The sequence below is a fragment of the Crinia signifera genome, chromosome 8 (assembly GCF_055691185.1).
Source record: "Crinia signifera chromosome 8, ASM5569118v1, whole genome shotgun sequence".
NCBI classification, from domain to species: domain Eukaryota; kingdom Metazoa; phylum Chordata; class Amphibia; order Anura; family Myobatrachidae; genus Crinia; species Crinia signifera.
In genome coordinates, this window is record NC_139224.1 from 92,077,104 (window position 1) to 92,094,513 (window position 17,410).

Consider the following 17,410-nt stretch of genomic DNA (forward strand, 5'->3'; position numbering starts at 1 on the left):
TTATCTGCCGTCAAATTCTATGTTTCTATGTTTTTACCTAGCCCCCCACAGGTGATGGCAATCATACATTACCAGGGAAGTCCAGAAACAGAGCATTTTGTACCGCATGGAGAGGGTGATTTAGGCAAGTATGCTTTAAAATGGTTCTAAAAAAAAATAATAAAAATAATGAGCAATTGTGTGCTAGGTGAGATGACCCAGAAATGCTCCTAAGTAGGAGATACAGTATTGCTGCTTTAAAAGAAATGGAGGATGGGTAGATAACAAGGTAAAAAATACTATTAATGATATGACAAAATTATCATACAAAAATAATTTAATGATTTATACTTTAATCTTAAAATCAATATTATGGGATTGCTTAAAGAGACTAATAATTAGTCTCTAGAAATATTTACATCCAGTTCAAACATTTAGTGAATGAAAACTTTAAGGAAAATTTATTTGTCCACTTTATGAGGTCTACATCTTGGAATTCAGTTACTAAATCAACAATATTATACAAGTTATTTGCCATTTGTATTTTTTTCTTTCAATATTTTATGGCTGTCCCAGCCAAATACAATATTCTAATAAAAATGAAACAGACATTTTGAAATTGCAAATACGGTTTAGCTTTTCTATATAAGTTTATACAAAAGATAAATAGGTATAACCTAAGAAAACATAATGTATAAATGCACATGCAGCATAAAAGTGAACAAAAACATTTTAAGCAAATTTTATTTCTAAATTTAAAAAAATATATATTTATCTTAAAACAATATTCCTGGTACAATCATTCAGTGGACACTGTTTTTTTTTTTTGGTTTTTGATAAAAATACTCCACTGTCATGATTGCATTACAACAAAATTATATTTGACACATTGTGGTCCTATACTGTAGCAGAATAGTTTTGTTCACAATAATACATTTATACTTCTAAATATGGTGTAGGTTTATTGATTGAATCTCCTGTTACATCATTTAGATCATTATGATTCATATACTGTATTTGTTTATTGAGGAATAACTGACAACAGTGTCTTTAAATGCCGAACCAAACATACTAAAATTTTGAGCGCTGATTGCTATTATTCAACACTGCAGCTGTTTAAAACAAGGGGGATTACCAAACCCCTTGAAAGCAGAAGGAACAACAAGAAAAACTGAAACAGCGTTGTACAGAATAATTTGGTTATTAAATTAAAATCAAAACAGGTTATGGCCAACAATAGCACAGACAATACTAAAAGAACATTATTAAGATTGAGTAAAAACTCCAATTTCCCCTACTCCTTTTGTTAGGATGGATAGTATATGCATGCAATTTTGAATAAAGCCTCTTTTGTATAGAACTGGTTAATATATTAGTTTAGGATGGTATCCATACTCAGTCCCCTCTTATGTGCACATATTTTAGTGTGGCACCTTAGTATGTAGTATGTAGGCGCCACAGTATTTTTGCTGACTGGTTTAAGGATTAAACTCGGATTAAGGATCACATAGGCCTGGAGATGAAAATGGTCGAGAGCCTGTTATGAGAAGCAAAGGTGGTGTAACTAGAGAGAGCATTTACTAATAGAAATAAAGACAACTGTGTGCAAAACATTATATATATATATATATATATATATATATATATATGTATATATATACACATACATAGGCGAATCTACGGGGTGGTCCCCTGGGAACCGGAGATACTGCCAGGCAAATCTGGAACGTTTTCCCTATAGGATAACATGGGACCAGCTAATTCCGACCCCCACCCAGTTCAACGGCTCCTGAAGCTCGAGGTTGATCTCAGTCGAACCCAAATCGCTGGGCCTTCAATCTGATACCAGGCTGGATCCATATGGGTTAATTGGTTCCAGGGATATTGAGGTTAATCCGTTTTTTTTTTTCTTTCAGTTCTTGTAATTTCATGACTGTTTATGTTCTTTGAGGGCAGATTTCTCTGGAACCAAACAGCCCAGTTTCACGGGACCAAAATCATTCAAAGCCAACTCAAAAGTTCTTCAATATGATACTGGTCTCATGTAAATGGGTCAGTTGGTTTCTGAAGATATAGCTGGTTGGTTAAAGGGGGGTAGGGAGAGGGGAGTGGTTGTCTCTAACCCTCACACTAGAAAATGCATGATCCTGGGACCATATTCCCGGGTAAATCCTTGCATTTTCTGTTGTGAAAGGGGTATTATTTCAAACAGCCGTGACCTGCAGTGCTATGAAATACAGCCGGGCAGCCCCCTGCTCTCTGCATAGCTCTCAATGACTGTCACCCCTGCAGCTTACGCTCCAATTCTTCTCTCGTTTTCACCTCAGCCCACCCCCCCTTTAATCATGTGGTGCCGGCGCCCGGCGTGCTCCCCTGATGTCACGCACAACAACAGCGTGCACAATATTTCAAATGTCCACTCGGCTAGAGGGGACACCAGGATTGGAGTGGGAGCGTGCTCTTCGCTGCACTCTGCTCCTCTCCCCATAGAAGCAGCTGCACCGCTATCCATCTCTCCCTGCAGCAGCAGCGAAGGCTTATATAAAAATTTACAGTAAGTGGCACTTTTGGGGGCATTGCTTAAGGGACGCTACAAGTGGTGGTATGTGGGGGCATTACGCATAATGTGTGGCTTAATGTGTAAGGGGAATTATGGTGTGCAGCATTATGTGTAAGGGGCATTATGTGTGCAGCATCATGTGTAATGGGTACTTTGGTGCGCGGCATCATGTGTAATGGGTACTATGGTGTGCGGCATCATGTGTAATGGGTACTATGGTGTGCGGCATCATGTGTAATGGGTACTATGGTGTGCGGCATCATGTGTAATGGGTACTATGGTGCCATCAAGAAAGAACCCCCAAGCAATGAGCACTTAGGTAAGCAGCACTTATGTGGCAAATATGTAATGGGCATTACGATTTGTTATATAGTACGTAATGGGCATAATGATGTGTGGCACAATGTGTAATGGGCATTATGGTGTGTGGCCTTATGTGTAATTGACATTACGGCGTATGGCTGTATGTGTAATGGGTATTACGGAGTTTGCTAAAATGTGTAATGGGCATTACTGTGTATGGTCTAAAGTGTAATACCACACCCCTTTTTGTGATGCCACGCCTCCTTCCCATGAGACCACTCTCCCTTTTTGCAGCGCGCCTACGCCGCGCAAAGGTCCCCCTACTATTATGTCTAGATCTGGGACCAGTTTTTCGGGGGGAAAAATGGGGGAAAGAAGGATGTTCAGGGTCTGCACACGGTTTGTCCAATAAGGACAAAATACCCCAGAAATAATTTTTTGGGGTGAGGGTAAGTAGACTGCCTTTATCAAAATGTGTGGCAGGGGGTGCTATCCAGGCAATATGGTAGATATAGGAACGAGAAAGAGAAGAATTGCGCTGTGGATGCACACCAAAAAGGAGGTTTAATTTGGGGGGGGGGAAAAGGTATCGTACCCCACAAAAAATTGGGTATTTAAAACATAACTTTTATTATTAGTTTATTAAGAAGAAAGGAGACCAACTTCTCATGCAGATTTTTTATATATATAATCGCATGGGGTGGTCCCCTCCTGAGACCTGCGAATTTATTAGAGAATTAAAAGGACTTTAAACGTACAAACATGTAACATACATATGTGACGTGCTTTAGCACGAAAGAAAGAAAGGTGCTTTTGATAGGGATAAAAACGTTTCCCTAAGGCTGGCTACAAATTTTGTTGTGAATTTGTCTTGCTGTATTTAGTAGGTTGTATTCCTTACTTGGGGAGGGGGATATATTGGGTGTATTCTTTTAATAGGGGTTTTAATTCCCACTTTTTTAACACCTGTTTTTTCATCCGTTTATATGGGTTTTAATTCCCATTTTCTCCAAAATTATTGGGTCTGTACACTTTCTATTCCCTTTTATGGGGCTTTATTCAGTGCTTTAGGGAAGATGTTGTAGATGATTTATTTCATCTATTTATGGGGGTTTTAATTCCCACTTCCATAAAGTCTGTTTGTGTCCATATCCTGGTCAATATTTGATAGATGGTTCATTCCAAAATAGTTGGATCTATGCACTTTTTGTTCCCTTTTATGGGGTTATTTACTGCTTTTTGGAAGGATGTTGTAGAATATATGGGTTGCCTTATGTAAGTGTTTTCAATGCAGAAAATGGTGAATGCCAAATATTGGGTTTAGTTTCCTCAGTATTTCTTATTTATCTTAGATGGCTAATTGCCATGAATTTCTGCATTGGTTTATTATCCCATATATAAGCCACCTTGCATTGATATTAATCCGATACTAGGGATGGAAAATATCAATAATTTCCTAGTATCCCTTTATTTTCTATGCCTGGGGGGTTATAGTATCTGGTGTTTAGTACCATCTATTATACATCAGGGTATAGCCTTTAGATATGTCCGCCGTATCTCAGGGCTCTCCTGGTAATTGTTCCGGGTAGGAACTATACACAGTGACAGATTTATTTCCCAATTTACATGAGATCTGATACTGATAGGCAAATTATTTATGATCAAGACTGGTGTCATAAATTTATACAGGTTTCAAATGACATTTATAACTGGATTTCTGACATTTTGCCTTTATGGTTAATGTAAGAAAAATATTTCGCAGGCATTCAGTCAGCTAGACATAGTGTGAATAGACTTTTATTTGTCTGTATACTTTTTAGACAGATTATTTTATCAGCGTTAGAATTCTGCTGATATCAAATCCACTGAGTTTATGTATTAAATATACATGCCCAAAATGTCTGGCTATTTTGGTTCAGACAGATTTGGGATATCTCAGGCTGTTTCCCTTATTTCAGGATTGTGTCTATTTCAACACCTTCCAGTTTAGTCATTCCCCCTCTTAGCGCTTCAAAGTTTGTAGACAGATTTCACAACAACATTGTTTCATTTAACTAGACATTTCAATATGATTGGAAACATTTGTAGCCAGCTTAAGGCTGACACGTGTTTCACAGGTGCTGCTTCCTCAGAGCCACAAACAATGTTGTTGTGAAATCTGTCTACAAACTTTGAAGCGCTAAGAGGGGGAATGACTAAACTGGAAGGTGTTGAAATAGACACAATCCTGAAATAAGGGAAACAGCCTGAGATATCCCAAATCTGTCTGAACCAAAATAGCCAGACATTTTGGGCATGTATATTTAATACTAGCTGACCCGCCCGGCGTTGCCCGGGAAACCCTTGGGGTTTCTTTATTTCCAAAATTGCTGAAAAATGTCATCTTACAATATGCTGTGCCAAAGACCTAAGATTGTAATTTGTTATAGATTCCACCATAATGTTAGAATGTGTTTGCATTGATACTCAATGACGGCAATGAAATCAGGTGTGGTGTTGTTGTTTGAAACACAACGCTCCTGAGTTGATAACTTGTATGTGTTGATGAATTCCGCATCCACTCCTGAGATTTAGCACCTACTGTATGACATATCCTCCAACATTGGAGGGTCAGAAATCGGTACAAAATCAGAAAGGGACGTGGCCACACCTCCATTTCTATACTTTCAAATTGTACAGTTTCTAGGGTGTGTAATTACAGGCGCTGAGTGCGAAGGGACCGGGGTGGGCGTTACTTACCCCGCCATAATTAATTAAAAATTCACTGCTCCCTGCCACTGCCACTCCCCTCACCGAACCTGCAGCAGTCTCTGAGGTCTGGGGATCTGTAAAGCATATGCACCGGGCATCTCTACCAAACAGTGGGGCAGCCCCTGAGTGTGGGAGCAGGTCCACGGGCCTGGCCACATGATGTCATGACGCAACGCACGCTACCCGCACCACTGTAATGCCCCACTGGCAATGGGTGCAATGGGCCAAATTCTTCCCTACACCCGCCGAGCCAATCAACTGATCCAGCCATCACAATCATCAATGGGTGCATTTAAAAGGTTTGAGTGTAAGAAGTTGAAGAATAAGACTGAGAAAAAGAATTGCCATGTTACAAAGTGTACAATTTACTCAATAAATCGTGAAAAAAAAGTGTACATAGAAGTACAATCAAGAAATGAAAGTAGGATTAAAAAATAAGTTCTGATTCAAAGTGATAATTGTTTGGATGAGGTGGGTTGTGAAACAAATCTATAGGTGAGGGTATGGATATTGTGGGCATAATTGGTGTTTGTTACACCTACATGGGGCCCTCAATTGATGGGATTTTCACTACAGTGTCACGGTCACATTGTCACCATAGGGGGATTCCCAATTGGGGTCCAGGTGGTCTTTTAGGGACCCTTGACAATCCTGTAGGTCTCTTCTCCTTGAGCTTACGGTCTCCCTTAATGATAGTCAATCACTGAGGGAGACCATAGGCTCCAGGAGAAGAGACCAACGGAATTGTAAAGGGGTCCCTAAAAAGACCACCTGAACCCCAATTGGAAATCCCCCTACGGTGACACTGTAGTGAAAATTTCTCATCTTTTGGGTACCCCCTGTAGGTGTACCAAACACCAATTATGCCCACAATATCCATACCCCCTCCACCTATAGATTTGTTTCGCAACCCACCGCCATCCAAACAATTATCAGTTTGAATCATAATTTATTTTTTAATCCTACTTTCATTTCTTGATTGTACTTCTATGCACACATATTTTTTTAGTAAATTGTACACTATAACATGACAAATCTTCATCTCAGTCTTATTCTTCAACTTCTTACACTCATAACATTCAAACAAATGCATGCAGCGCTCATGGCCATCGACCAAACATTATCTATGATCCAAAAGAGTCTGGGAAACCCTTAAGGCAGAGCAATGCCTGATATCCAACTGACTAACAGGGTGAGTACAGTGTACCCACTTTGTATTGATCAATGGGTGCATTGGCCAGGACAAAGATTTCTCAGTGCAACTGGAGGACTGGAGAGTCGGATATGGGGAACAAAGTAGAAATGGTACATTAGGTACAGTTTTTATTTGCCGGTACAGACTGTTAAATAAACGGCAAATTATTTTTTTATGTGTTCTGTGTGTTTGTGTGTGTTGTACTGTTTTTGTGTGTGTGTTGTAATGTATGTGGTTTTGTGTGTTATATTGTATGTATCTGTCCAATGCGTAAGTGTGTGAGGTGTGCTATGTATATACAGTATGTGTGTGTTGTGTCTTTGTGTATCTGTGCAAAGTTTAAATGTGTGTTTTGTGTGTGTTGTACTGTTTTTTGGGTGTGTGTGGTGAATGTGGGTGTGTGTTGTGCTGTTAGAGGTATGTTATGTGTGTGTATCTGTGCAATGTTTAAGTGTGTGTTCTGTGTATTGTACTGTTTTTGGGTGTGTGTTGTAGTGAATGTTGGTGTGTGTTGTACTGTGAGTTGTGTGTTATGTGTGTGTGTGTGTGTGTGTTGTGTTGTGTGTATATCTGCCAAATGTGTAAGTTTGTGAGGTGCGCTACGTATATCTGTGTGTGTAGTGTGCTGTGCATATCCTGGCAATGTTTAAGTGTGTGTGTGTTCTCAGTGGCGTAGCTTGGTTTGGGGCGCCCCCCCACCGTTAATGGGAGGGGCGCCTCCCCCCCCTCCCCGCCGGCCTCCCCACCCCCACCGTTAATGGGGGGGCGCCTCCCCCCCTCCCCACCCAGCCGCCGGTGCCACCCCCCCCCCCCCCCCATCGCCGCAGGCTTACCTGTCTGCGCGTCCCGGCTCCCATCCTGGCTTCAATTAATAATTCTATGCAGACGGACCACGATAAAATGGCCGCCCCCATACCGCAAACAGTTTCAGAGAACTGTCTGCTTTATGGGGCGGCCATTTTATCGTGGTCGGTCTCCATAGAATTGATTGAAGCCAGGAGTTGTGTGTTTGTTGTACTGGTTTTGGGTGTGTGTTGTAGTGTGTATGGATTTGTATTGTACTGCATGCGGTGTGTTTCCACCGATTTCAGCCCCTATCTCCCCCGTGTGTACACAGCTTAAGTGTGTGAGGTGCTCTACGTATAAATGTGTGTGTTGTGTGCTATGTGTGCGTATGTGGTGTACTGTGTGTGTGTGTGTGTGCGTGTACAATGTGTACGTGTGTGTGTGTGTTATGTGTGGTCTATGTATATCCTCAATTATTTCCTAATTGTTTAAAGACTTCACCATAATGTTAGAATGTCTCTGTCATACTCAATGACAGCAATGAAATCAGGTGTGGAGTTGTTCCTTCGTCCACAGTTTCCCAGATCGTCGATCTTTTCCCCAGATCATCAATGAAGGAAAATTAAAACTTGGTGTTTTTTTAAATTCTAAGTGAAATTTCCCAAAAACGGCTTCGAGGTGCACACCACCGGGTCCAGAGGTATCTTGTTGCCAAATTTGGTGTCTCTGAGTGCCACGGTGTGTCCGCAATGCGACGGACACGCACACACACAGACACACACACAGGCACACAGACTCTTCAACTTATTATATAGACATAAACTCAGTGGATTTGATATCAGCAGAATTCTAACGCTGATAAAATAATCTGTCTAAAAAGTATACAGACAAATAAAAGTCTATTCACACTATGTCTAGCTGACTGAATGCCTGCGAAATAATTTTCTTACATTAACCATAAAGGCAAAATGTCAGAAATCCAGTTATAAATATCATTTGAAACCTGTATAAATTTATGACACCAGTCTTGATTATAAATAATTTGCCTATCAGTATCAGATCTCATGTAAATTGGGAAATAAATCTGTCACTGTGTATAGTTCCTACCCGGAACAATTACCAGGAGAGCCCTGAGATACGGTGGACATATCTAAAGGCTATACCCTGATGTATAATAGATGGTACTAAACACCAGATACTATAAACCACCCAGGCATAGAAAATAAAGGGATACTAGGAAATTATTGATATTTTCCATCCCTAGTATCGGATTAATATCAATGCAAGGTGGCTTATATATGGGATAATAAACCAATGCAGAAATTCATGGCAATTAGCCATCTAAGATAAATAAGGAATACTGAGGAAACTAAACCCAATATTTGGCATTCACCATTTTCTGCATTGAAAACACTTACATAAGGCAACCCATATATTCTACAACATCCTTCCAAAAAGCACTAAATAACCCCATAAAAGGGAACAAAAAGTGCATAGATCCAACTATTTTGGAATGAACCATCTATCAAATATTGACCAGGATATGGACACAAACAGACTTTATGGAAGTGGGAATTAAAACCCCCATAAATAGATGAAATAAATCATCTACAACATCTTCCCTAAAGCACTGAATAAAGCCCCATAAAAGGGAATAGAAAGTGTACAGACCCAATAATTTTGGAGAAAATGGGAATTAAAACCCATATAAACGGATGAAAAAACAGGTGTTAAAAAAGTGGGAATTAAAACCCCTATTAAAAGAATACACCCAATATATCCCCCTCCCCAAGTAAGGAATACAACCTACTAAATACAGCAAGACAAATTCACAACAAAATTTGTAGCCAGCCTTAGGGAAACGTTTTTATCCCTATCAAAAGCACCTTTCTTTCTTTCGTGCTAAAGCACGTCACATATGTATGTTACATGTTTGTACGTTTAAAGTCCTTTTTATTCTCTAATAAATTCGCAGGTCTCAGGAGGGGACCACCCCATGCGATTATATATATAAAAAATCTGCATGAGAAGTTGGTCTCCTTTCTTCTTAATAAACTAATAATAAAAGTTATGTTTTAAATACCCAATTTTTTGTGGGGTACGATACCTTTCCCCCCCCCCCAAATTAAACCTCCTTTTTGGTGTGCATCCACAGCGCAATTCTTCTCTTTCTCGTTTCTAGATCTGGGACCACCCATTACCATAATTATAGATTTGCCTATATATAACATGACCTGAAGAAATTGCTCAATAAAGAGCAATGAAACGTTGTCGTATCCATGACTGACTGAGAGTGTTTTTCCAAGACGCTTGGAGTGCTACTTCCACCCCCTAAACCCTGTATGTATATATATATATATATATATATATATATATATAAACAAACACAGTAGATACATTAAAGTAGGTATATGAACAACAGCATATTACATCAATTTTTAGTGCTTCCAAACAATAGAGCATGTTCTGATTCTCAAACTTTTTAATTAAAAACATGATTGTGTAGGATATTTCGACATCTGGACATACGATTCGGTTAAATTCTATGTCCTAATTTACATATAAAAAGAGCATGACATTTTACATATATCATATGAATATAACATGGCCACAAAATGTGCTATACCATGACATCAGAATGTTAAATTATTTGTTTAATAAAGCAGATATTTAAATTATGTATAGACATTTTCCCCCTCATATTTGGTGTAATGCCAGCTTAACTATAGAAAAGCAAACTGCAGTGGCTGTGATCAACAATTATTCAGCTCACTCCCTGCTTAATAAGATTGAGAATGAACAATTAGCAGGTCAAGTACTTTTTTTCAGCAAATAGACTGCATTGAGAATAGAGCTTGAAGAAATGACCTAAGAATGGATGCAATCATTCTTTATCCCCTTCTTTACTGCGTGACTATGACCAAAAGATAATTGCATTATAAATTCAGTATCACATTACTAAAGAAGCTTTACAATCAGATTTCTTTTCTGGTGAAGCAGCCATGATTGTTGCCACATCAGAATGTATTTTCTCATAGTGTACTTCAGTTTAAATCATCAATAATTAGCAATTATAGAGCACAGGTTTTGACTTTCACATGTCGGCCACGGGATAATTTACAATTGATTTATTTTCTTATCTTAAAATATAAATGACTATCTACAGTATATATCTACCTGTATATGTCTATCTATCTCTCCATCTATCTATCTATTAAAAAAAAAAAAAGAGTTGTATATTTTATATTTGGTTCACTCTCTTTCTTAATCTGCACAAGACACCAGATAATTATATTAACATGATGCATAACAGAAAATGAGAACATAATGTACAGTACAAATACATGCACTCATGCTCTATAAGAATATAATAGTATGCACCAGAAAAAAACACCTCTTAAGAGCATAACTGTGGATACATTTCTTTCTAGGCTTGTTTGCCTATGTACACATCCGTGGGTAAATAGCTATGTGTAGGCCCCATAGCAAAAGGGCCCCTATTGCATGTGTCACATAATGCTGAAACATGTATGAATGTACTGTATGTAATTTTGACATGGAAGATGCCCCACACATATGAGCCCCGGAGCAACTGAACCACTTGCTCCTATGGAAGTTACACCCATGTTTACACCCCATACCACCTCACTAGGAACTAAGTCAACAATTTTCTTAAATATAAATACTAACATAGGGGGTTATTCAGACCTAACCACACAGCAGCTAATTCACAGCACGAGAGATTATTGAATGAATGCACATGCATATGGATCATAACACACATGTGCGAGGCCATCTTGAAATAAAATCTTGACACCTTTTAAATCGCTGGTCGTACGCATGGTGATTGACAGGAAGCTGGCAATTGTGGGTGTTACCCGGCTATTTTCTGGGGCTGTCAGATAAAAAACAGGTATGCCCAGGCCTTTGTAGGGAGGGTGTGTGATGTCAGCTCTGGCCTCAGTAGACAGTGAGACAATCAATTCAATGGTGAGTAAGTTGGATCTGCAGCTGATCGGAGGCTTGCAAGGGGTGGGATATTATTCAGACTGGGCAGCTGCTATATAATCACAGGGTGATCGCTTAATCCTGCCACAGTGATCTGAATATCACCTATAGATATAATTATATAATTAATTTGCTGCACATGTGCTGAATATAAATACTAACATAGGGGGTTATTCAGACCTGACCATACAGCTGCAAATTGCAGCATGAGAGATTATTGAATGACTGCGCATGCATATGGATCATAACACACATGTGCAAGGCCATCTGGAAATAATATCTTGATACCTTTTAAATCGCTGGTCATATGCATGGTGATTGACAGGGAGCTTACAACTGTGGGTGTTACCCGACCATTTTCTGGGGCTGTCAGAGAAAAAACAGGCATGCCCAGGAGTTTGAATGGAGGGTGTCCACAAGGGGTGGGATATTATTCAGACTGGGCAGCTATAATCACAGGGTGATCGCTTAATCCTCCCACAGTGATCTGAATACCCCTATAGATATAATTAATTTGCTGCGCATGTGCTGAATGAAAATTCATATACTATAGTACATGAAAAATGGTCTACATGCACCTCTACATGTGCTCCTAAATGCTTACATACTGTTTTATAACAGTGAATATTAATCTTATTATACAATTGCAAGAGGCTAAACAAAAGTAGCTAGAATTAGTGTGAATATCCAAATAATGTGTCTATAATATATAATATTATAATAATAATAATAATATAATGTAATATATCATCCATATATCCATCAATAGAAAACACAGTGATATGCATAATAACAATGATATGTCATTACTTTTCCAATAAATAGTAATTTATTTTTCCTTAAGTAATAAAAACCTGTCAAAATTCAATAAGTAATGTCCAATAATATGGAGATTAATAGTATGGTCGTAATGTGCCCATTAGTAGTACAACATAGTATGTTCATATTACTGGCATATAGTAAAATGGTAAGTTATATAAATGTGCATTACATAAATATACCAACCTTCAATAAGCTCCTCATCTGTTCCATCCACCTCATCTTTCTACGTCTGTGCCATATCTATTTTCAGTATCTACTGTCTGTGCACAGAATACTTGTTCCTTAGGTGTAAAAGTCTGCATATATTGGCATTTCCCACGTGGTATCCTTAATATCAATACCTGCGTATTCAGGTTGGTTTGCAAAACCAAAATTCTTCTTTAATGGACAAAACCATGTGCACTGCAGGTGGGGCTGATGTAACATGTGCAGAGAGAGTTACATTTGGCTGAGTTATTTTGTTTCTGTCCAGAGTAAATACTGACTGCTTTATTTTTACACTACAACTCTACAATGTAACTTTCATATGCACAACTGCACATGTTACATATGCCCTACGTGCAGTGTACTGTACATATATTTACTAATTAGAGAGCCAACCTAAATTAGGCCCCTGGTGTGACGCTACAGTATGGCTTTAAATGGATGCTGCCAAATGGCCAAGAAGAACTCACAGTTCACATGCTCTGAGGCAGTAAGTATTACTTTGAAGCACTAAATGGATAGCATGGTTCCTGTTTGAGAAAAGTGACATTCTATAAAGATCAGAGGCATAACTAGAACTTTTGGGGCCCCATAGCAACATTTTCAAAGCCCCCCTTGTACCGCTGTCGCTACAATGCCCCTTAGGGGGCAGAATAAGGGGAGTGAGAGACAAAGATGGTTTCGGGGACAGAGAGGTGAGAGGAGGGTTGTCAGGGAAAGAGGGAATGTTAAAAAAGAGAGAGAGGGTGTCAGATAGAGAGGGAGAGGAGCAAGAGAGAAAGGTAGGGGTAAGAGCAGGAGTCAGAGAGAATATCAGGGAGGTGAGGGGGGAGGGGGAAGAGAGGGCAGATGAGATAAGAGAGTGTAAAAGAAGAGAGAGAGAAGGGGCTGTTGGAATGTGAGAGTGCAATACAGAACAAAGTGGGAGGGAGAGACAGAGAGACAGACAGAGAGAGAGACAGACAGAGAGAGTGACACAGAGAGAGAGAGACAAAGAGAGACACAGAGAGAGACACAGAGAGAGAGAGACAGAGAGACAGAGACAGACAGACAGAGACTGCTTGGTACCTCCAGGCTAGCAGCACCAGATCTCTCCACATCATCACCGGTTCTCAGGCTCAGCATCGTGGGTCCCCTCCGCGGTGCCTGCTCCTTCATCATCTTCAGGTCTCCTCAGCTGCGCAGGTCCCCTCTGTGGCGCCAGCTCTATACCTCATTGCTGGGTCTCCTCAGCAGCGTCGATCTCCACTCAGTGTGGTCGGCGTCGTGGAAACATCCACATCAGCGTGGCAGCATCAGCACTGCCAGGCCCGGGTCCCTACGCACAACATAAACAGCGTCAGCACACCATTTCCACACCGGGGCTGGTCACCAGTTAGTGACGTTGAGCCCCGGCAGTGTGTCAAAGAGAGAGGGGAGAGCAGAGGCTGAATTAGCCAGACCGGCTCTCCCCCTTCATAGCCCAAAACATAGCGCTGCGGGCTAGGCAGGGAGGAGGTACGGGACTTGGAGCAGGGAATGGGATGAAGCACTAAATAAAATATTCCTAAGGGTGCAGGGGATGCCTGCTGACCTCGGGCCCCCCGAAAGGTCCGGGCCCCATAGCAGTTGCATCCCATGCACCCTCCATAGTTACGCCACTGATAAAGATCCATCTGAGACTCATTTGTCAAGAATCATTAAACATTCGTGTAGCTATGGACTTCAAGTGTTAAGATTCTCTCAATTAGACCATGGTTTCCATAATTTTTTTTATTAAGCATTTAACCTGTGTTAATCATGAAATATTTTCTGTTTCAAGTGGAATTTTTAATGTGTCATAATTCAAAGTAAAGTATATCTTTAGCATACATAGGGGGACATTTTAATAAAAAATACATATTTGTTAGCATTCATAGCCGTGTATGGCCGCAATTTTGTATTTTCAAATTTACAAAGGCCAGTATTGACTATTCGTATTCTTTGGGAATAAGAATGCATACACCATCAAAAGAATACTAATGGATTCCAAATTTAATACCAGGCCATATGTAAAACACGGCCGGCATTTCACCTGAAAATACACCTGGAAAATGCTCCTCATTTTCCAGTCTGAAGCCTGCACAGGTCAGTCAGATCCGTGCAGGCTTCCCTGTGTATAAAAAAAATGGAATGGGGTTCCCCGTATTTTGACAACCAGCACCAGGCCCAAACAACCAGCAGGCTAATGCCACCAAAACTTTTAATACAAGTTATCCCAGCATTATCCCATGGCTGGTCAGCCCAGGCAGGGACCCTGGGGGAGTGGAGACCCTCCAATAAAGTTCTCCTTCCAGGCTAACCCCTGCTCTTGGGCGGTGGGCACCAGACTGATATTCTAGTGTAAAATTAGATTTATAAACTGACTGATATTCTAGTGTAAAATTAGATTTATAAACTATTGGGTAAAACTGTGGAACTACAACCCAGCAAGCCTCCCCCACATGTAGGGACTTGAAGAACCACAAATCTCAGCATGTGGGGCATTAAAGGGCCAACTGGTACTTCTTCTACAACTTAAGCAATAGTGAAATAGCACACAGACACCTTAGAACAATACAACTTGAATGCATTCTACATTCACTCATACATACTTACCTATAGTTTCAAACATTGTCCTGTCCTCTTCTACAGTAGAATCCATAGCTGTACCTGTGGATGTAAATTAAACTCACCAACCAATCCAGCGCAGATCATGTCCTCTTCGTTCCATTTAGGTAATTAAGGGTTAAAATAGCAAACCGAGATGGGTGCCTATGATGGGAACAGCCCACAGATGCGCATAAAGCTATTTACAGGACATAAAAGAAATTACATTAGAAAAGTGTTACATGAATTTGCACAGACATAAAGTTGTCGTTGCAACTATTAGATTATTCAGAAACGTTTGTGTATTTATTGCAGGTTAAGGAGGAGGAATGTGTTAGAATGTGCTTAGAGCATATTATAGTGGTGGAATCAAGTTATTACTAATGCTCCAGGCTAAACACGTAACCAATGACATAAAAGACAATTGAGCAAACCTGCTAATGTTATTAGCATTGCATCTTCTTTTTAAGGATTTCACATTCTGAATTCTATTCATTTACAAATACTATTTGTGCACATACAAAAGACCCAGGTCAGATACAAGTGAGCCCCACCAGCCTTCATGCCATGCATTGTTGTGATTAATCTGCACCAATGTTTTTTGCAACAAAATGACTTACCCAAGGCAATGGATTAGGAATTAATAATCATTATATTGATGAAACAAGCAGTAGTTAAAAGGCTGCTAACCAATAATTACTCATAAAAAAATAATAAATAGTGTTGCATTCATAATTCAGCAATCCCAAAATTTTTAATACACTATAAGCAAAATGTGAATGCAAATAAGAGAATGAAAGTCTGGAAATCACCTGTTGCAGAGGGTATATATTAAGCCGAGCACTGTTCCTAAGGCCGTATGGCACAAAAAGGTTTGGTGTATGAGGACACATCTATAAGGTGGTAGTGTAGCAATAATAAGTAAACACAGCCCAAATTCAACAGAAGAATCTTTGCACCTTGTCTGCAAAACCTTCTTCTCTACGGACTCAGTTTAGTATTTTTTCTTGCAATCATTTCAGAGATGTCTCAGTGTGATATACTTTAGTTGTCACAGTGATAGTGACAATTCTCAGATTCCATCCTGTGATTTATATCAATATGTTCTATAAATAACTGTGACTAACAATATGCTATGAGCATGCTTTCACAAACTGCATCATTTAAATCAAGAAAATACTTTTACATTACAATTGGTGGTGTAAGTGTGGCTCGTGACACTGCACTGGGATGAAAAAGATCTGTCATGTATATCATTGGATACATAATGGGCCTTATTCTGGTTCACTCTCAGAGGCAAATTCCTTCTCAAATGGACAAAACCATGTGCACTGTGCAGGTGGGGCAGATATAACATGTGCAGATAGAATTATATTTGGGCAAGTTATTTTGTTTCTGTGCAGGGAAAATACTGACTGCTTTATTCCTACACTGCAATATAGATCTCACTTTGAAGAAAAACCCCACCCAAATCTAATTCTCTCTGCACATGTTATATCTGTCCCCCCCCCCCCCCCCTCCTGCAGTGCACATGGTTTTGTCCATTTGAGAAATAATTTGCCTCTAAGAGTTAACCAGCATAAGGCCCAATGTTTGTTGCTAACAGTAAGTCTAGGCAGAATAACCTCTTGACAATGGACTAAGCATTTCTCCTACTTACTGTGGTTGTACAGATGTGTCCACATATTGTACATCTACAGTATCATCAAATTGTTTCAAATAGCCCCATTTGGTGTGCCGCATGTTGTGTAGATGCAATTAAAATGTTGTGAGTATTTTCTCATACTATTTATCAATTAATAAGCTGGCTCTTTTGATTCCAGTACAAACCATTTTTTATTCTTCTGAACCTTTAATAAATATAAAATTAAAGGTTCCTATTTGGCTAAGGATAACTAATATCAACTTATAAAATGCATGTGCATTTGTACTAAGCTTTGGTGTGAGAAATGAGTTTGGTTAACTATGGGTTTCTACCGCGACACACTGCCACCCCACACAGACCCACGCCGCGCCGCATGGACCCCCGCCGACCCACCCTCACCTGTGTCCGGGCAGCACATCGCTGTGCTGCCCGGACCTGTGACCGCCTCCTCCCTGCACTGTAAATCCTCTACCAGGTGCAGGGAGGAGAAGCCGCCCGCAGCAGAAGCACAACAACTGGGTAAGGGAAGGAGGGGGAGCCGCCAGGACCT